Source organism: Ovis aries, chromosome 1 (genome assembly GCF_016772045.2).
Source record: "Ovis aries strain OAR_USU_Benz2616 breed Rambouillet chromosome 1, ARS-UI_Ramb_v3.0, whole genome shotgun sequence".
NCBI classification, from domain to species: Eukaryota; Metazoa; Chordata; class Mammalia; order Artiodactyla; family Bovidae; genus Ovis; species Ovis aries.
In genome coordinates this window covers 270257458-270274140 of record NC_056054.1, presented here as the reverse complement: position 1 = coordinate 270274140, position 16683 = coordinate 270257458, and the positions used below count along the sequence as shown (strand labels likewise).

General features: G+C 42.1%; 1 protein-coding gene across 9 annotated transcripts in view; it reads right to left on the bottom strand.

Annotated features, from left to right (window-relative positions):
- The window catches only part of DYRK1A (dual specificity tyrosine phosphorylation regulated kinase 1A), a 145787-nt gene that overhangs the window by 42591 nt on the left and 86513 nt on the right, over nt 1–16683 (bottom strand). The window lies entirely within an intron of this gene.

The following is a 16683-nucleotide window of genomic DNA, read 5'->3' as shown; positions in this document are numbered from 1 at the left end:
GTGTATGGCCATCAATAACCAACATCCCCCCAAACCAGGTGGAAAACTGGTCCTAGTGGTGCTCACCACTGACACGGGTAATTAAAAGTTGAGTACACAACTCATGGAAACAAATTTCTCTGACTCTTCCAACACAGTCCTTAGAGAACCCAGACCAGGAAAGCCTGCCACAAAAACGAACAATCGAGAATCATCCCGCAGGTAGGCTGGGACCATGGTCATGATTTTTCAAGGCAGAAAAGAAAAATGAAGATTTTGTTCCTGGAAGTATTTGGCAGCTAACTAATAAAAGTTAATTTTTCTTTAGGAAATGAGAAAGACTTTTCTTATATTCAACCAAACTTGCAAACACAGACTAAAGCCAGAAGACAAATTGTAAAACCCTGGCCAACCAACACTGGCCCAGCATACCTGTGCTTGTCTTGCTGAGTAAACTAGCAAACTCTGACCACACCACACACCACACTGCTCAGCACTGGGGTATTTTTTCTAAAGTCGGCTTGTTCTGAAACATGTAATACTGCTGGCCCCAAAGTGAAGAGCACAGATCCCTGGCCAGACTGCTGCAGTCTGAAATCTCAGCTCCACACTCACCAGCTGTGTGACCTTGCACACCTGATTTCCTGATAATAATATCTACCTCCAACAGTTGTGGTAAAGGTTAAAGTGCTTTAATACATGGAAAGTATTGGGCTGGCCAAACCATTCTTTTAATTTTTAAGCACTGACTATATCCTATCTAAGTACTGAACACACCCTATATAAGTACTGAATATATCCTACACAGCAAACGCCACTGTCCTCCACCCAATCAACCAGCGTCAAAGCTCTGGGAGTCACAGTAGAGATCTCTTCCTCCACTGACCGCCTCATGCAAAAGGCAGCCCAATCCTGCTGACTGCGCCTCCTATGAAAAGTGAAGGTGAAAAGTGTTACTCCCTCTGTCGTGCCCAACTCTCTGTGACCCCATGGGCTATAGCCCGCCAGACTCTTCCGTCCATGGATTTCCCAGACAAGAATACTGGAGCAGGTTGCCATTTCCTTCTCCAGGGCATCTTCCCAACCCAGGGATTCAACCTGGGTCCCCCACGTTGCAGGCGGAGTCTTTACTGCCTGAGCCAAGAGGCAGAAGAAGTCCCTCCTAAAGAACACTCACCTCTTCTTTTCATCCCCTTACTCAGTCCCTCACTTAGACGACTGCAGTAGATTCCTAGTAGCTCTCTCTTGGCCCATGTGCAACCCTCTATTTCTTCAGATGGCTAGAGGGACCATTTCCACAGGGTAAATCTCAAATTTACAACTCCTACTTAGCACTACTTTTAGACCTTAGCTTCTATTTCCCTCCATTACAGCATACAGTCCTTAACTGACCCGAAGGGTAAGATTAATAAATATCTGCTAAATAAGTTAAGGATAATGTTCCTATGATGACAGGTGGGATGATTTCTCTAAACATGCCATTACTCATAATTAAAAAATAAATCCAATTATGCAGAGCAACTTTGTTCAGTTAAAAAATCTTTTTATCCTAAGGAAGTAACAAATGATGTGCACAAAGATAATTAGGGAAGAATGTTTATCTTGGTATTGTTTGCAACAGCAAAAAACTGGAAACCTAAATGTCAAATAATTGGGAGGGAGGTTAACTCTGCATGTTAAAAACATAAAACACTAGGAAGGAATATATTTAAATGAATATGAAAAGAACTGAGGTCCTTGATCTAGGAAAAACTCTTATAAATAAAGAGCAAACAGACTATAAGGCTCAGAATGGCAATTTAACCACTCTGGGTCCTAGTTTCCCCACCTACAGCAGTGGAATTATTGTTAACATACTAACCCTGTTCCTTTAGGTTCGGTACAAGTTTTAACTCGATACCACAGCAGACATGCAGAATAGAACCTGGTACATAACAAGCACTTAAAAAAAAATTGGGCTTCCCTGGTGGCTCAGAGGTTAAAGCATCTGCCTCCAATGTGGAAGACCTGGCTTCGATCCCTGGGTCGGGAAGATCCCCTGGAGAAGGAAATGGCAATCCACTCCAGTATTCTTGCCTAGAGAATCCCATGGACGGAGAAGCCTAGTAGGTTACAGTCCATGGGGTCGCAAAGAGTCAGACACGACTGAGCGACTTCACCTTCACATTCACCTTAAAAAAAAATACTAGATTCTGTTTCTATCATCAATGTCATTATTACATATTGTATTTAAACTTATTTTTTATAACATATAGAAAAATCATTAGTATACAGCTTAACCAATCATCATTAGTTGGTTAGTGAACCTTGTCCTGTGGGGACAGGAAAATAAAAACTGCCTTCATTCCGGAAATCCCTGATACCATCGTATGATCCCTCCCAATCAGTATCTAATGACCTCGTCCCCTTGACCTCCAAAACAGATTCATTTTATGTACATGAATTTGTTTGCTTAATATCAGGCTTATGAACTGTGGCTTGTTATCATTACTTTACCCTACTTTCGACTAACACTGGATGACTTCCAGTTTCCAGATGGCTCAATAGGTAAAGAATTCACCTGCAATGCAGAAGACACAGGAGACACAGCTTTGATTCCAGGATCAGGAAGACCCCCTGGAGGAGGGCACAGCAAGCCACTCCAGTATTCTTGCCTGGAGAATCCCCATGGACAGAGGAGCCTGGCGGGCTACAGTCCATGGGGTCTCAGAGCTGGGCACGACTGCTTGAAGCAACTTAGCTCACACATTTCCAGTTCAGAGCTATTATAAACACGGCTACTAGGAAGTGACTGCTTTTTGGTATATAAAGAGATGTTGTCCTGTTGGTTTTTTCTTCAATTTTTGTTTAATCAATCTGTTTTTTCCCTAGCAGTTAATGAAAATTCCCTGTGCTCCACTCCTTCACTAAGACTTGGAATCATCAGTATTTCTAATTTCAGCCATGAAAGTAGGTGTGTATTCCACTGTGATTTTAATGTGCATTTTCCTCCTGCCTATGAGCATCTTTTCATTTATCAGTCACTTGGATATCCACTTACATGAAAAGCCCATTCAGACTGCTTTTTGATTTTTCTATCAAGAGTCATTTTCTTACAGATTTCTAAAATTTTTTAAAATTACATTTTTAACATATTTTGGATATAAGCCCCTTATTGGCTAGCTCTAGATGGTTTGTATTGTCTCTCTCTTAATGGTATTTTTTGATGAACACCATCTCTTATTGTTGGCAACTTTTGGTTTAAAATTAGTATGTTTGGTGTCTAAGCAATCTTTCCTTATACCAAAGTCATGAAGAAATTCCAGGTTATCTTCCAGAAGTCGAGTTTTACCCCTCCCATCTAGAAATGTGCAATGCTCTTGGATCTGATTTCTGTGAGTCTGCAACAGCAATCAAGTTTCATTCCCTTCCCAGTGGATATCCAATTAACCCAGAAGCAATGATTAATGACAAACTTTCCCAATGCCCTGTGTTGTCATCTTTTCTTAACTCACATACTCATACATGTTTGATGTGTTTTGGATTCTTTGTTTTGTTCTGTTGGATAAAGACTTACCTAGAATTCTTACATCTATGTGTAAGAACCAGAGATTGCCTAAATCATGGTAGCTTCAGAAGTTTTAATATCTAGCAGAGAATTTTGTTCTTCTTCAAGAATGTTTAGGCTATTCTTAGCCCTTTGTGTGTCTATGTTTTCAAGTTAGCTCATCAAATTCACCAAAACAAACGCACGCTGGTTTCGGTTGACACTGCATCGCCTAGAAGAGTGCTCTGTACAGTAGTCATGGTCCCTTCACCTAAGACTGGTTAACAAGGCCTTCACTTTCCTCTTTGTGATCAGTCTAATCAAAGGCTTATTCATTATATTAAGTATATTCTTTTACATGTATTTTCTATTTTTGCATTCATCTTGTTCTATCAGTTAGCAAGAGAGGTGTATTAAAAATCTCCCATTTAGGTTATATATTGGGTCACATAAAGTCGTTACACCTTCCTGATAAATAAGGCCTTTTATCATTATAAGCTGCCCCTCTTTCCTTCCAGTAATGCTTTTCACCTTGTCTGATAATGACAACAGTATGACACAACAAGCCTTCTCTTAATCTGTGCGTGCTGCCTTTTGTCCATCCTTTTACTTTCAACCTATTTCCTTAAATCTTAGGTTTGTTTCTTGTCAACAGGCTTCCGTGGTGGCTTAGCTGGTAACGAATCCCCAGGGAGAGATCTCTGGGTTGGGAAGATTCCCTGGAAAAGGGAAAGGCTACCCACCCCAGTATTCTGGCCTGGAGAATGCCATGGACTATACAGTTGGAAAGAGTCAAAGAGTCAGACAAAACTGACTGGCCTTCCCTGAGAGCTCAGTTGGTAAAGAATCCACCTGCAATGCAGGAGACCCCAGTTCAATTCCTGTGTCAGGAAGATCCCCTGGAGAAAGGACAGGCTACCCACTCCAGTATTCTTGGGCTTCCCTTGTGGCTCAGTTGGTAAAGAATCTGTCCGCAATGCAGGAGACCTGGGTTCGATCCATGGGTTGGGAAGATTCCCTGGAGAAGGGAAAGGCTACTCACTCCAGGATTCTGGCCTGGAGAATTCCATGGACTGCACAGCCCATGGGGTCACAAAGAGCCGGACACACCTGAGTGACTTTTATCTTCACTCTTCTTGTCAACAGTGTACAGTTAAGATTTAATTCATGTATGAACACTAATAATCTTTCTATTTATTCCAACTGTTTTATGTTTCTTTCTTACTTTCTGCTGGATTAAGCTTCTTATATACTATCCTTGCACGAAGATTATTATTTTTTAGTTATCTTCTAACACTGGGTACCCAGGTAAGTGCTAGTGGTAAACAACTCACCTGCCAATGCAGGAGGACTTACAGAGACGGGTTCGATCCCTGGGCTGGGAAGATCCCGCAGAAGGAAATGGCTACCCACTCTAGCATTCTTGTCTGGAGAATCCTACGCAGAGGAACCTGGTGTGCTACAGCCCACGGGGTCACAAAAAGTGGGCATGACAGTATGGATTATATATCCTTCACTCATCAAAACCTAATTACTCCTTTACTTCTACAAACTACTGCTGACTTGCACATATATACAAACACACACACACACAACCACAAGACAGTGACCCAGTGTGAGCAGAATCACCCAGTGTGAGCAGAACCAGACTCAAGCATTTTGAGGCTCAGATTGGTAAATTTTTGACATCCAGATAGCCATGAGGGAAATAACCAAGAAATGGATAGCCGATGCGTGATTATCACTGCTACCCGCCTACAAAACTATCATCCTACAACACTTGTTTCACTTTCTTAATCTAGATCCAGTGAATTGCATGCATTAAATTCAACAAGCCATTTACTTAGGGTTAACTGAGCCACTGTTCTATGGGGTGACAACGCCACTCATGATCTGAGACAGCACAGCTCGAACTTTAATGTGCTTCAAATCGCCTTTAAGGCTTGTCTTGTTAAAACTGCAGATTCGGATTCAGGAGACTAGAGCAGGGCTTGAGAGTCCACATCTCTAACAAGACACCAGATTCTGCTTTGAATAGCAACTGAAAACATCTAACTGCTCACCTTAATAAAAGAAAGCTATTTTCCAACTCATGCAAGTAGCAGACAATCCAAAAATAGGCAATATTCTGGCTATGCAATGCACCATAAGGATTTTCCCTCTAACGGATTTTGGGGTTTGTGGGTTCACTAACATATTCCTGTCCGTAAGGATGTATGGAAGGTGACGAAGAATCCGCTGCTCCTTTAAAGACTTGCTGTAGTAATCTGAATGTGGATCAACAAGAAGTAACTATGTTTCTCAGTTGTGGGGTTTTTTAAAGCTATTTACTATACAAACTATTTACTATGAAACCTACTGTAACTACCTGGTAACATCACTAGTTATTTAGTGAAGTAAAAGGAAACTTAAGCTTCTAGTACTAAGGCCGCATGGATAGGTATGTCAGCCACATGCTCACTGTCTCCTCTCTTAGCTCAAGTGCCAGAAAGAGACTCGCTCAGTTTCCTCTCACAATGTCAGGAGTATTTAAGGTGTTCACTTAATCATTCCCCTCCTATAATAAGACCCAAGAAGATGAGCTAATGTGGGAATTTCTTGTCAACCTGATTTTATAACTAAGCAAATAATCACGGTAACTTTGCATCTTCCCTTTTAATTCAAATGTTAATGAGAAAGAAGACTCAGTTTATCCTATAACAGAGATGACGATAATAAAGTTAGGCTGAACTACATGAAATTGCTGGTGTTAGAGCTCATTTGGCGTACAAAACAGCATTTCAGGAGATATGGTTTAACCTGCATCTGCCATGATCTGTAACCCTTATTCAACTAAATTAAAAATCATTTATAATAATGTTTTGGCCTGAGAACATTATCATAACACATGTTGCAATAGCAGATCTTTTAATTTAATAAAAAATTTATGAAACAATTCAAAATTATCTTCAAAACCATTACGTGGAGTTCAATTCCAAAATGTTTTAAATTGCTGCCAAATAATATAAAAGGCAAGCCGGAGAGAAGTACGCACTGCAAGGTCCTATCCTCATTTTTTAATATCGTTCTGGATCCTTTTTACCATGAGCATATTTTTGTAACTTTTTAAAGTTCATAAAAACACTATTGGTAAATGAATGTGAATGCTCATGCTCAGTCATGTCCGACTCTTTTGAGACCCCATGGGCTGTAGCCCACCAGGCTCCTCTGTCCGTGGGATTCTCCAGGTAAGAATACTGAAGTCGGTTGTCATTTCTTCCTCCAGGGACTTTGCTAAGGTTCATAAAAATGTTGCTGATAAATAGTTTACTAAAAAATAAAGGAGCTTCCTCACTATGGTCTAATAAGAAACGGTAATAACTAGAGCTCTAGTGGAGATTAGCACTGATTCTAGAGAAACATTTCATGAACAGATCTGAGACTGGGAGAGGGCAAGACAGAGGCAGAGGCAGACGTAGAGGAAACACCAACTAAAAAAGCTGGGAGAAAACCCTGAGTGGAAATAACAGCCAGTTTAACTATCTCTGATATGAGACCCACATGCAGCATCACTTGCAGCTAACTTGAAATTTTTTTATTAATATATTGATAGGGGACTATCCTTGTGATGGTAACAATCCAGATTATTAATATACAATATAAAAGAACAAAAATAAATGAAAATAATTCAAGTTAATTAAAGATGTTCAAGAACATGCAGAAATTTTTATGAAGCCAAGTCTCCAGAATTCCTTTAGAAATGAGGGAAGGGCAACCAAGCTTAAGTGGGAAGAAACCACCTCCAAAGTTCCTAGCAACATTACATACCCATAACAAAAGAGAAGAAAAACCAGCCAGTTGGACTTTGAATGATGGCTGAAAAGAAAGGTACACAAGTAAGAGGATACCTGAGTGGAAGTCCACAAGTGAGACACCATTAGTACCAAGAACAGCGCCTGAGACACGGCCTGAATTCAGGAAATATCTGTTCTGTGCAAGAAAGAACTGAATGCATCAGAATATTTAGAATGTGAAGAAATGGTTCAAAAAGGGAGAGAGAAAGCTGAAGGGGGCCAAGAATGAAGAAGCATTTTTAAAATGAGGGGCTCATGAGCCTGAAATAAGGAACAGTCTGACTGGAGCACAGGCTATAGTCAATTTCTGACAATTTCCCTTACTCACTTTTACATCCCCAGCACATACCAACACCACCTGCCTCCAAAGTCGGTGTTAAAATAAATATATATGAAGGTGAAACTATGTTATGATTCTGTAAATTATCTCATTTTAAGAACAAATGAACAGATTTATTACCGTCTAGTTAGTAGCCAAAATATATCACCACAGAATGCATGCGTACATGTACAAACACACACAATACCCTACTAGCCAAAAAAGCATATTCAGTTGTCTACAAACAAGATGAAACCGCCTGGGTTTATTAGTCTGAGACATTAAGTAAATCTTGTATTAAACTGTTAAGAATAACAACTGCATAAGAATAAAAACATTTCTTTTTAAAGCCCGTAGTATCAGATTTTCACTTCTGACTATTTTAGATAGAGTGCCTGATACTGAACTACCTCACTCACAGCAAACCACTAATGAAACTGGTCAAGCATATGAAACAGCTTGTTTTCAGACACTGGACAATAGGTTGCGCAGAACTGTGATCGCGGAGAAAAGGGAGACAAGCTTGGTGAGCCACAGTCACCTTGGCTTTCTTTCTATCTGAAGACAACTCCCAGAGCACAGTGTGGGGATGAGGAGCCCAGAGCACAGGATCCTGCTCAGCTGAGGAGCCGGACCTGAGGGCTCAAGGCTACGAGAGCTCGACACGGCACACGACATCTGTCGGGCAGGTAGGAGAAGTAAGGGAGCGATGCAGAGAAAGGAGCCCCATGAATCGACGCGTAGGATCCCCTCGGCTCCGTGGCCACATACCAACTGCACAGTCGTCAGGGGAAGGCCCGTGAGGCCACGCAGAGAGCAAAGGCTGACGGCTAGAAGACAACTGACTACTACAACTCATACTTGGAACTACGAGCACTTGTTCCAATCACTTAAGAGTGGAAAAGCCCCAATACACACTGCACAGAGACCCAGGAAAGCCTCTACTTCAGGGGGAGAGCTGTACTAGCCCTACGAAAAGGCTGAAACATACCTCCAAGGACCAAGATGATCAACAGGCGAACTGCCTATCAGGACAAAATTCAGCCCTTCTTAAAATCAGGACAACAAAACCCAGTGGCTCAGCAGCCTAGCAGTCTTAAAGACACCTACATCCAACCAAACGTCACTGGGCACACAGAGAGGCAGGGAAATGTAGTCTGGACTCAAGAAGGAAAAAACTTCATCAATGGACCCAGAAATAACAGAAACAATGAAATTAGCAGACAAAAGATCAGAAATCTTTTAAAATATAAAGGAAATTATAGAGAAAAGAAGAGAACAACAAATCTTAACAGGTAAGTGGAAACTATAAAAAGAAACCAAAAAAAAAAAATTCTAGAAATGAAAAATGACTGAAGTGAAAAATTCACTGAATGGATCTAATAGCAAATAGCAATTAAACACCGCTGGAGGGGGGGTGGGGGGGGGGATCAGCGAATTTTAAAAAGAGGAGTATAAATTAACCAAACTGAAAATAAGTACAAAACAACAGAAAAAATATAAACAAAGCATCCAAAACCTATAGAACTCAATCAAGCTAGCGATCCTGTTTGGAGGAGGTATCAAAGGGAAGGATAAAGAAACAGGAAAAAAAAAAATTATGAACACATAAAAGTCAAAAGTCTTCCAAATTCAATTAAAAGAATCAACCCACAGACCCAAACTCAATGAACCCCAAGCAGTATAAACACATACACACACCACTGAGGCATTAGAGCAAATTTCTGAAAACCAACAGAAAGAAAAAAAATTTAAGCAGCCAGAAAGTGGGGGAAATACCCATTTACACACAAGAAAACCACTGACTTCTCATCAGAAACCATGAACACCAGAAAAAGAGTAAAGCAACATCTTTAAAATAATAAAGAAAAAAGACCTTTAACCTGCAATTCTATACCCAATGAAAACATCCTTCAAAAATGAAGGCAAAACACTTTTTCAGACTGTCAACAACCTAGCTTGCACTCCAAAAGTGTTCACAGTTCACAGACGGAAAATGATTCCAGAAAGAAACTGTGATCTACACAATGGAATTAAGACCAGAAATGGAAAATATATAGCTAAAACAGTGAAGAGATTTCCCTCCTAAATGTTTTTGAGATAATGTAAATTTTTTAATTCTTTTAAAAAACTTTTTTTAAAGTAAAAATAACAATGTATTGTAAAGTATGTAACAAATATAAAAGTAAAACATGGCAACCATAAGACCAAGGACAGAAGCGGGAGATTAGAAGTATAAGACACTCTTAACCTAAGGATGCATGTCTTGCACCCTCAAGCAACCACTGAAAAAGATGGATGGATGGACAGAGAGACAGAAGATTATCAACTAGATCACAGAAAATCTTACTTAGCCCTTCAGTAAATGGCCCTTAAACCCTTTCAATTACAAAAGGCAAATCACATTTTTATAGCTGAAAAGGTCTTCTCAATAATAGCATCTGGAACACAAAAAGGATTAAAATAATCACTCAAGATACAGCTGAACTCTAGAATTATTATAATGTACACAGTAAAACATGTAACATGGGTAAATTTATGTTTTTTCCAATATTCTAAAATTATAAATTATTTTTAAATAGTCAAAATAAAGCAGGTAATACCACCTGGTTATTTTATGGGTTATCAGCAGCTATAAAAATTCCAAGTGGAAAAAGAAATCTCTTTTTTCTTATAGTATTCACTAAATAAAAATGTTTACTCAGTAATAAGCCCATTTAAACTAAAAAATGTCCCGCTTTGGTAAGAAACAAAAGTGTCAAGCAGCCTTTGCGCCCTTAAAGTCTAGAAACGGGGTGGGGCTGAAACCAAAGACAAGTAAGCAGATGCACACAATGTCTCCAGAGGATTCACAAGCACGACTACCCCCTTCCAGGGACTGACTCCCATCACCCCAACAAAGGGAAGATCAGGGATTCTCTAGCGCAGCCCGGTGCTACTGGCGACTGACACCGGATTAGAAGCCGGAGGCTCCTTCTAGTGCAACAATGTTCCTGAAATGCACGCTCACCTGCCCTCCGCCAGCTGTTCACCGCGGAAGCCCTAGGACCCAGACCCTGTCAGCGCGCAGCAGACACACTGCTTAAAGCGTAACTGCGGCCTGACCCGCTCACCCTGCAGTACACAAAGGGCACAGACTCCCAGAGATTTATAAATGCAAAGCTGCCACTAGGAGATTTCGAAATGCCAAGACAAAAATAAAAGATTATTATGCTGCAATAAACATCCAAGCTGCTGAATTTTAGGTATAATTGACTGGCAATTGATTGTAAATGACTGCAACGAAACTTTTTAAAAACTGAAAACTAAAACTTTACTAGCAAAGTAACATGCTAAAGAAAGCAACAATCAAAACAATGACCCCTTGTACAAAATGCTCACAAACATGCTTTTGAGGCAAATTAAGGTTGAGATAAATACAATTTTTTTTTAACTGTTTATCTTCACAATGGTAGAGAAATGATTCTTGTTGGCTTACAACTGTTTCAAATCTATACAGCCTCTAACCTGTTCCCCCTACCCTACTTCAGTCCTCTGGGGAAACCAAAAGCAAGCTCGTTTCTGGTAGTTTAATTTTAGATGTTGTTCCACCAGACAACCCTGCAAAGGGGCAGAACAGGACGCCTTGTGAACGAGCAGAACCCAGATCTCTGCACAGGGAACAGCGCTGAGACAACAGCTGCCCCAGGGCCTTTCCCAATCATATCCGTGTCTCAACACAAAACAGCACCACACACAAACAGAAGACCTCACTCACATAGAGCTCCTTCTAGCCATAGTATGAGAAAAATATGATTTATTCAGCAGGTAACTCGTCAGGCTGAATGAGACCACGCTCCTGTTAAAAAAGAAACACTATACTATCACTTGAGAATATATTTCCAGAGTCATGAAGATCTACACAGGACAGTGCCGCTGCTCCAGCAGGCATCTGCATTCATGCTAATGAAAGTGAACGAGTAACGCGTCCCGCCTGCAGCGCTTGGATGAATGTTAAACACTTGTGGAGCTGAAGGATTTACACGTTAACTGAAGCCATTTGGCCTTCAGTAAAATTAACTTTCATAAATAAATAAAGATACCTAAAGGTTTAAAAAAATGATACAAGGCATCCAAACTGACAAACTCTACAAGTTGTAATCAAGAAACACTTCTTTCAAGCAAGCTAAGAAACAATCATTCAGTTAGACAGTAAGTCAGATTTGAGAATCCAGCGTGTCCTCTGATGACAGCGATCAAGGCTGGACAGCTGTCCTCATGTGTGTACCCGTCAGGTGACACATCCTTATTTACAGTTTAGCAAATACAATCACCTGAGACAGGGTTAGCGGCAGCTGACAACGCAGGGAAAAGTTAAATTCAGCCTAGCTAGCGGTAACGTGACCTGTGCACTCAATGAAGGCCATACTCCATTATTCCCAGTCAGGAGCTGGGGTTTTCGTTCACCTCCTCCTCAGGTCAGAGTCATCGTGGGACAGGTCAAGAACACTGAAACCGTCTATGTAGAACAGCCCATCTCAAGTTGCTCATAACCACCTCTGTGAAGCCCCGTGGTCCTGGGCTCTGCTTTCCAGATCTCCAATACCTCCATCACAGGCAAATGTAACAAACTCATGAAACAGGGAAAATGAAGATATACCTGGAAAGCCCAGCTTGCTCCACAAAAGTACACTGAACTAGGATTGAAGACTTCCTCTCACTTGCCTCAACACCCGCACGCACGCAGTATGGTAACAAATAAGCCAGGTTCCTCATACGTGAAATGAGATGGTTCGTCATCGTGTCCAGTCACGTAAATGCAAAGCATTCCTTCCCTTGTAAAATGCCATGGATTTGAAATGTTACACAGATCACAGACAGAGGGAAGAAAAGGTTGTGCTCAAAAGTCTTCTGTTTAGACCTTAAATGACACATTTTAATAAATGGTGGTTAGATACATAGCAAAATTCTGTTTTTAAAAAACTTTAAATCTTTTATACACACACACATAATATATGACTATGTTCACACAAATAAAACCTGAATTACCCAAAGATGCTCCCTCCCCAACCCTGTTTCAGCCTTTTTCTTGAGCTCTCTTGACCGCGATTTTGCCAGGGCCCACACACATTATGGTTGCATTCCAGAAACCTGGATATACAAAAGGAAGAGAGACGATATATTACAACCTATCTAAAAGCTGAAATATTACAAAGCTGTTAAAAAGCTAAACACTGATGCTCAGCTGCCCTGCCCTCCAACAAGAACCAGACACAGAACACGGCAGCGAGGAGCGTGACACTGGCAGAGACGCCACCGACCACCGGCTGTCGCCACCTCCAGCTGCGCCACGACCATGCCGCTGTAACGGGTGTCTGGAGAGGCCACCAAGCTGCAGAGACCTGACCCTCTTTGGAAGGAAAGCCGCCCCAAGCCTTCTCTCATCTGTGCCTCTGCCTTCTCCCAGAACATGCACGGCAACAGCAGCTGAGAGGGGGGAAAAAAACACACCACACACGCACACATTTTAAAACCTCTTCCCTCTCTGATGCTAGGCAGAAAAGGGGAGAACCATACACATACTCCTCTCCTCACTCTTTTTTAGTTCTAGCTAGACAGCTGTTAAACATACAAGATATTTTTAAATCTAGCTAAGTACTTGGTTGGGTACCTATATTGAATTGCAGCATAATATTTAAAATTATCCAGTGAGGCAATCATTTGGCTTTGTGATTCCAATTAAAACACTGTATATTTACGGGGATTTTCCATTACCAAATGCCCAAAAGGCAAGATATTCATCTGACCAAAGATACTGTCAAAAGTTAAGCACTGAGCAACTTGTTAACAGAGGTTATAAAATGTAATCAAATATAAAAAAGTAACCCTTCATTAAAAGTATATTTATGCAGTAAATAAATACATCACTTTAAATCCCATCAGTAGTTTTCCCTCTTCCATATCCACTGTGTTTAAAATTTGCATCTGAGTTCCATGTCAAATGAAAACAGTCTGGAAAATGTTATTGTCCAAAATGTTATACAATACGTTTAAATATATAAAGCTAATGATGTAATTAATAAAACTAAAATCTCCCCCACCCCCCAGAAAAAGTCAGGCAAAAAAAGCATATAGGAAAAGCTTCAAACTCACTCAAATCAAGAAGTCAACAAATAACAATGAGATTACATGATCTACCTCTCAAACAGGTACATTTTTCCAAACCCAACATGATACTCTAGCAGTAACAGTACAATCAAGCAGGTTTCAATGGCCCTTTACCAGAATGCTGTCAGCAGTTTCTCATAACTAAAGAAACAGTAAAAAATAGTAACCACATTCATTCAGCTCTTCTTCCAACACCAATCTTGCCCCAGTATGCTTCAGATCCACCCGAGCTCCATGACTTGGGTGGCTTTATTACAGCATGTTACCCTTCGCACAGAAAGAACCTGAAGCCCAGTAGCTCGCGGGGCCTTAAGTGTGGGCCCCTGCTCACGCTGGTCGCTAGGAACAACCTGGGATCGGCAGGGTCCTCTCCCCTGACCACAATCCAGGCCTCGGAGACCGAGGGGCAGGCAAGTGCTCGAGAGGCACGAGAGACCCCGCCTGCAAGAGCAGCCTGCCGGGTCCTTGGACAGGAGCGAAGACAAACGGGCCGGGCAGGAAGCGGACGGGCTGGAAACAGCACCCTGCCTGCGCACGTCCCTGCCCGAGTCCACGTCAAGAGACAAACGAGCGGCTGTGGCTGGAAGGGAGGGCAGTTTAAAAGGAATCTAGGAGAAACAGATAAATGTCATGTCAAACTTTACAAACACCTTTTAAGAAAGCCAGTTCCCCAGTCCCCACAGGTTTTGTGAGGCGCTCATGAAGACCCTTGAAGACGATGAGGCGGGCAGCGGGCACTGTCCACCCCAGGGGGCAGGGGGCTCCCCAGGCTCCAGCCCTGCCTGCCAGGCACACCCTCCACTCCCCACGCTGCGGCTTGGCCTGCCCACTGCCCTTCCGAACCACCACTCAAATGTCCCTTCAAGCTTGGCCAGAGAATACAGACGAGGGGGGCTGATGGACAGAAAGGCAGGCTGGACCAGGGTCTTGCTGCCAGGTAAGAGACGGGATCTGTAAACCAGGGAAGAGGCGGCCAGGAGGGATGCCACTCCAGCTGTTTTCAACTACAGCAAGGAACGCTTGGCAGGCTCTGGATTCAATTCTGCCACTTATTACCTAGCTACTAAGTGGATAATTCAATCTGTGCCTCCCTTTCCATCTGCAGAATGGGTTAGTAACAGTGCTTGACCCTCAAGACTATGATGAAAATTAAAGACTTAATTTAAAATGGTACCGGGCACACGGTAAGAGCTCGAAAAATGCTCTATTGTTCAAGCTCATCACAGCCTAACGATGTGCAAGACGGATGGAAGCGGAAAACCTCAAGCAGAGAGTAACTAGGGGCTCATTGCAACCATCTGAACAAAGGACTGAGAGAGTCTCTAGGAGGCTATTGTTGAAAATGGAAAGGAAGACGCAAGAACAGGCACCGTGAGTCAGAAATGACAGGACTTAAAACTTATGTAAATATGGAAGATGAGAGACAAGTTGGTTTCAAAACCAACTCCGAGGTTTCGAGCCTCGGTGACTTGGGAAACAGTGGTGACTGGGAACGTCTGAAGAGGGCACTAGCTGAGTGAGGGTACCTCCTTAAAGGCAGTGTGACTTGATCCAAGACTGCTGCCTCGTAATCTCAGCAGTGCTCACGCTATCACACGCTTGACAGTTACACTTCGCTGAAAACAGAAAGGAAAAAAGGTACAAACACAATAAAAGGAGAAGGAAATGGGCATAGCGGAGGAGGAAAAAAACAAAAACCGACGAGGGGAGGTAGAGCCCAGGGTTCTGGTCCAGGTTCCGAGGTGAACCACGTGACAACGGGGAAAACACACCACCTGGACCGACAGCCGCTCCGTCCGACACCGCCCCCCCCCCATGTCACACACAGAGGGGGCTTGCACCATCCACGTGGGGCTTCTTCAAAATACACGTATCGCTCTCCTTTCTTTCCCGTCTCTGAAGCATCTTCCTAGAGCGTCTCTGTTTCTGACAGGTCTGAACCCAAGCTGCTCTGGAGACTTGGGCAGAATAAAACGTTGAACATGGTGACCAACCACCGCCCCAGTCACTTCCAGCCTCGACATCGCATTTGCCTGAGCAGACCTCTGCCGGGAGCTAGCACGGGAGATCCCACCCATGACAAGGTCATGTGGAGAGACCTGATGGGCAAGGCGAGTCAGGTCTCAAGGGGTCCTCTACCCGAGCATCTACCCCGAAACCGAAATCTGTCTGCTATACTATACTCTTCTGACATTACAGGGGGATATCCCCAACCACCTTTCTCTGGAAAAAGTTAACTCAGAGCTCCAACTGGTTTCCTGCATATGAAAGGAGTATCTCAGCTCAAATCCCTCTGACAGCTCTCTAACTTGCCTGACAGTTGGAGACTTTTACAACTTGTGATTGTTTATGGCCCCCAACCGCGAGAGGCTCCAAGCTTAAAACATCTTAAAGATATAGAGCCTTTTAGAGCTAAGAATTAGTTTGGTGAAGGGTTTCTTTGTTGAGTTAATGTTTGCTGCCAGGCCTCCATATCCTTTATCTTTTAGGTACCTGGGAGGATATTAATCAATGTAAACGGGATGCAGAAATAGGAATATAGTAGTTTTGATGTCAACAATACTAGACTTTTGAGTTAATGAATTTTCTCTTTGTTATAAATCACTGTACCCCTCTTTCTTTGTTATAAACTGTTGTGTCCTTGCTATGTAAGAATGTAACTTTATTTAGTGCTTTCTGAGAGTGGCACCAGACTTTGGGAAGAACAACACTATTAAGGCAAATAAGTCTTCTGGTTGACAGACCCTTATCAGAAAAGGGCCGTAAAATGTTAATTGGCCCTCTGGCCAGAAGATAATGTAAATCACCTAAGACTTGTGTATACAGCTAGGCACACAGAGAGAAAGCCTGGTCTCGATGAGTCAGGGCTGCTGACGCTG